The 5,990-nt window shown below is 38.0% G+C and overlaps 1 long non-coding RNA gene across 1 annotated transcript; it reads left to right on the top strand.

The window, feature by feature from the left end:
* The first annotated feature begins 538 nt into the window (after positions 1–538).
* On the top strand, positions 539–2,242 carry LOC104948117 (uncharacterized). The gene is made up of 2 exons (XR_798640.1): positions 539–644; positions 906–2,242. It is a non-coding gene; the product is annotated as an uncharacterized lncRNA (long non-coding RNA).
* The last annotated feature ends 3,748 nt before the right edge of the window (positions 2,243–5,990 follow it).

Genomic DNA, 5,990 nt, shown 5'->3' on the forward strand with positions numbered 1-5,990 from the left:
TTATATATATATATATATATATTATATATTTATATAGTTACAACCGGCCCTTTGAGTGCAACCATAATGCTAATGTGGTCCACGATGAAATTGAGTTTGACATTAAGTCAACAGATTTCAGATAACTGTATCATGTTAGTTGAAAGCAATAATATTAGTTGAAACCTTATATATTTATTTAAACTAAATATTATTGCTTTGAACCAACTTAATGCAGTTATGTGAAATCTGTTGACATGATATATTTAATTAAAGTCAACAATTTCAGTTTTTTCTGTGTAATGGTAAAAAATATATGTTTACAAAGACAATTATTTTGAGTTATATATGACCTTTACAAGTTAAAGGATCCAAGAAAAAGAATAAAAAATGTATATAAATGAAACAAAACAGCAAACAAGGGAATGACACAAGAAAAATGGAAATTAACGTCACTAAAACAATCAAAAATAATCACCTAGACAGAATAAACAAAAGTATTTGTTTTTAATAGTCCTTTCCACCTGTCTGCCTGACCATTTATAGATCAGTATTTATAGAAATGTATGCCTTCATGTGTTAATGTTTGCATTTGATCCAATTGCAGCATGACGGCCAGCCCTACTGCCACAAACCCTGCTACGCTGTTCTCTTCGGGCCCAAAGGTATCCGCTAGGGGGCGCTGTCCACCCACCCATTATCAGCTGCACTTTATTACAGAATGTCAAAATGTCCGAGCATTGAGCCACGCTGCACACGTTGCACATTACTCGATGTTACTCAGAGTCATTTCATCATAGCATTGTCTGCAACACTGCAGCAGCTTCTGGAGGAAATGTTTTGCAACCTCTCCTGCTCATGTTGTTCCTTCTCTCCCCCTCTCTCCTCCCCCCCTGACTCCCCCCTTGTCCCTTTGGTTTCTCCAGGCGTGAACACTGGTGGTGTTGGCAGCTACATCTATGAGAAGGAGCCCAGTGCAGTGACCCAGCCTTGAACCTTTTGTCCCCTCAGCTTCATCCCTCCTCTTCTCTACACAACACTGACCATCAACCACAGTATTATTCGTCCTCTTCCTCCCACCTGGCGCTCATACCTGAGACAAATTATCCCTTTTCTCCTTTATTCTGACCCGCTCCCAGCTGATTTAGTACCAGGAGGAATGATTTTAAATGGCCTAAACATGTGTTGTATAATACATTTGCTCTGGGAGAGCCACACCAAGCATTCCCACAGGTATTACAAGTAATTTAATGCCATGTTTACACATTTATAAACGTATGAGAACACATTCAATGTCACCACAGTCAAATACGAAGGTCCTATATTTCAATTTTGTAGCCTGACAACAGTGTGATTGAGGATATCCGGTTTGAGGTGACTTGTGTTTAACAAAAATGTGACAGAGATTGATTCTTGGGTGTGGAGAAGTGCCTTCTGGCTGGAGGTGGAGGTGTAGCGCGTTGACAGCCGGAGGAATTACGCCTTGGAGGCACAGGTGGTGCTCAGAATCAGGTTGCCAATAAATGTGTATTTTAAAAATGCCATATTTACCTTTTGCCCGCCTGTCAACATTCCTTATTTTAAAAGAAATTACAACAAATCCCAACATATTGCAAAAAAGGTGGGAAAGTGGACCTGTTAGGCGACTGTTACATGACTTCCAACACATCCACAACGCTGTATTGAGTCAACATGAATTTATTCTAATTTTAAGCATATGTTATTAACCTGTTTTAATGTCAAAATCTGGTTTATGTGCTAATAAACAACAAAACCGTCCATTTCCAAAATGAGGCAGAATGTGGATGGGGTTTTCTAAACGGAGGAATGTGGGTTGCCAGATAAGAAACAAGTATTTATTGCTTCAAATTAAGTCCTTCAAATTTAATTAGCCATTGTACTGCTGCCCTTTATGGGACTGATTGTGAAGGAGGTCAAACAGGGCAATGTAAGCTGTAAAAAATCTCTACAACTAAGATGTTTTATTGTTAATTATAAACAAATAACCCGGCTGTTATTTTCCGAGAAATGAAGCGCTATTTGAAGTATTTGTTGCCGTTAGCAGTAGCTTAGCTTGTAGACACACTGCAGACAAGTCATTCTGTGAGAATGTGCATCCTAGTATTATCGTAAGACTGTTACTGTGTTTGTTTAATACCTGTCGTACATCGTAGGGCTCACTGTTTGTAGAATGAGACGCTGCACTTCAGCCCTGCTGCATTTTGTCTTTTTAATTCCTTGAATAAATATGTAATAAACTCTTCTTCCGTGTTGTTACAGTTATTGACAGATTTTCTGTTCATGAATTGCAATAAACAAACACTACATGCAAGGCCGGATTAGTACCTCCAGGGACCCCTGGGCACTGAGAGCTCAAGGCCCCTCAACCCAACACGTAACAGCACGCCTACCCAACATGACCAATATTTAAAATTTTCTTTCCATCTGGCATGTCAATCGCACACCTATTTGTCAAAAGCAGGGACGCAGCCACATAGTTCAACCAAAGTAGGTCTAGCCTTTTGCCCTTTCAGTCAAAAATCACAAGACAAGGATACAATGGATAAGATCTCAAGACAGTGTATTGCTCAAGAAGACCTAGGTAATGTCACTCAAAACCTCAGAACAGCACCCCACTTAAAATGCCAAAATATGACTGGCTGGCAGTATAAGTACACAAGGAGTTCTATGTGTCACAAACATTGAGTTACAAAAGTAAAACATGTATTGAAAGTATGTGGCAGCTCAACTAAGTGATCAGTATATTATGATGAGAGAGAGAGAGAGAAAAACAATAACAATAACATTGTATGGTACGGAAGAGGATTAGGGCCACATTATTATTATTTTTGGGAGGATTTGAAAAAAATATGTTTTTTTTTTGTTCTGACTTTTTTCTCAGAATTCTGAGTTGGTGAGTGAGGTTGTGCCAAAAAAAATGTTTCTCTTGTCACTGATGGCCCATCATGTGATGTGGTTAATCCGGCCTTGACTACATGCGGTTTGAGCTTGTGGATTCCTTGTCTAATTATTATTTAATTTGTTGCTATTAGACGAGGTGGAAAGTAAAAACTCATACAAAGTATTACCAAAAAGAATAATTACGTTTTTTTTTAATGAATACTAAACCTAATTATTACTACAAATCACTTTGAATTGCATTTTTGTGATTGAGAGCAAGGGAAACTAATTTCCCTACGGCCACAAGAAGAAAAATAGCTAGTAGGTCTGCAGGATTAATCAAACATTTCAATGAAATCGCTATACGGACTAGTGCATTTTAAAAATGTAGGAAGTATTTGTTAAAGTACAAAAGCATTGTGGAGCTACAGAGAAAAAAGAAAACATCTTAGTTTTTGTAAAGATCCTCTTAAGCAATCACACTATGATCATTCTAATATACATTTCAATTCTAATGAGAAACAGTGATGTACAAATGATCAATCCCTGCTACAAAGTGCAGGCCTGCCAGCTAGCTTCAGAGAAACGTCATTACAACATCTGAGCCCTTCTCTGAATGAATCACTTGGCTCATTCATATCAGGGCGGTTATAACTAACGCATTAAGCTTTATGAGGCAGGAAAGCGTGAGATGTGATACAAGCTGCTCTACGTGGGAAAACGTTAAAGTTACATGATGTGTTCCTTAGTATTTTAGTCCGGTCTAAACTGCACACTAGCTGATGCTCGTTTTGGTCACGCTCTATTTCATAGGTCCCTTAATTCCTAATGATTTCCTCTGACATTTTAATGAAACAACTTTGATATTAGGTTTGAATTTAAAAGGAAAATAGACAATGGTCATGTTTATAGTACAACAACTAATTCCTCCATTGAACAACACCTTCAAGTTCATAAAGTATGCTGCCTAAAAGTGCAATAATCACTTTCATATTACCTGCACATTTATTTGGAAGTTGAGGCCCTTATTTCTAAATGTCCTTTCTTTCATATTTGATTTATTAAGTGATGCGTTTATGTGTTGTAATGGTCACCCATACAAGGGACGTAACGTTAACAACACCAAATAAAAGTAAATATTAATCAATATTGGGATAATATGATTCCCAACACTGGTTGAATTCCTCTCTATGCTGTGATTTACAACTTTAATATCACCTACATTTTTAAAAACATGTTACTATCATATCACATTTATTGACTGACAATAAACCTTAGATCTCTCACCAGTAAATAATAGGAAATCATCTCTTTTGTGTTTTCCCTCAAGCAAGTAACGACCAGTGACAACAGTGACAGGGCTCATAATCGGGATTAGCTCACTTTGTTAAATGTGACAGCGCTCAGAAACCTAAAGAAAACAGGCCAAGCTTAGTTAGCACTGAGGCAACACTAAGCTCATTGTGTTGCACTTCACACACATATTGAAACATAATGATTGACAGCAGGAACAGTTGCTTCACTGCTGCACAGTTTCAGCCTTGCAGCACTTTAAAGAAGTGTAAGATGGGTACAGTAGCTTCGCTTGTGCACATGCAGGCTGCACGGTTGCACGCTATGTCATCATTGTATTCATAAAAATCAAAGTATGAACGACCATTTGTCCCACATTTGGTCACTTTTAATAACCATGTGGAAACTTTGTGCTGCGCCGCACCCGGGGAAACACAGTACAGTTGCCTGGATACCAAACAGATGTCAGTGTATGTATGAATGGCGTCACACGGCCGCCTACATGTGAACTCTTTATTGTCTTCAAATAAGACACACACATATTCACGCACACACACCTTGGTCTGACTGTGGTCTTGTGATGGAGAGTGCAAAATGAAACCATCTGTTGCAAAACGAGACTCATGTGGCTTCCAGAGAAAACAATTGTCACCACCTGTAGGAAGTGTTGGCCTCAGGAAGGAATAGTCAACAGCTTCAGCTAGTCTTAAGTCTCTATACTGTGTGTGGAAATGTTGTCTCTTACATTGTATGTGAAGTTATTGATTTCTTTACACGAAAAAAAAAAAATGTGTTGTTTTCTTGGTAAAGGTCAAACTCTCTGCTCCATAGTTTCTCTCTTCACTGTACATTTTACATGTAATATTCCATCTGTCACATACTTATATGTAATACCTTTCTTTATACCTTGTTATTGTTAATTTGTAAATTCAACATGTATATTTTCTACTTTCTTGCCTTTTAATTGTTATTGTACAATGCCATGTCTTTATGCTGCTGCAACACAAACATTTCCCAAATTGGGATCAATAAAGTAATATCTTATCTTATTGACAGAATTTCAATATTTGTTTAATAAAGATTTCAGATGAGTTACACATACAATAGATGAAGACTATTAAGTAGAAGAGGTTGGATTTGTTCCTCCTTCATTGTCACATGGGCAAAGACATTTTTTTGTGGACTCTAATTGAGGTTGAGACCCTACAAATGCTTCCAAGGGAGAACAATGTTATGTAACATGTGATGTTAGTCCCTCTGACTTAAACACCCTGAACAAAGTAGTTCCAGAAACCATTTCCATCCAAACTGAAATATCTGAGTGCCGTTCAAATGTGTACCGACATCCACAGGATAAACTCTTATAACTTTTCTAATGCTTCGACTTTTGTCTACCGTGTCACCAGATCAAAACTCCTGTGAGGTCTATTTTGGTTTAGGCCTTAATAATTAACAAATTACATTCCCAACAGCCACAGCTCCAAGACCAATTAAAGAAACCTCCTGTGAACACGACTCAGTAAATGAAGTGATTCTGGACTGGAGGTGTCAGATTTGGAAATATCTGCTCTTTGTGTAATCCATCACTGCTTTTCCATTATAAGGGGATATCAATTCCTCCCTGTGTCTTTCTTTTCCTTTGGACCAGTCCCTCTTCATTGAGGGGAGCGAGACATTGTCTCACATCATAAAACAATATTTCCAGCATCTACAGTTATTCCCTAAATAGAAACTTGCATACCGGCGATGTGAACGGACTCAACGGATCCAGCAGATGTCCGAAAGCTTCATCGTAGTAACCTTAGCAGCGATATTGG

This window comes from Notothenia coriiceps, unplaced genomic scaffold (genome assembly GCF_000735185.1).
Source record: "Notothenia coriiceps isolate Sejong01 unplaced genomic scaffold, NC01 NC01_scaffold00000190, whole genome shotgun sequence".
In the NCBI taxonomy this organism is placed as follows: domain Eukaryota; kingdom Metazoa; phylum Chordata; class Actinopteri; order Perciformes; family Nototheniidae; genus Notothenia; species Notothenia coriiceps.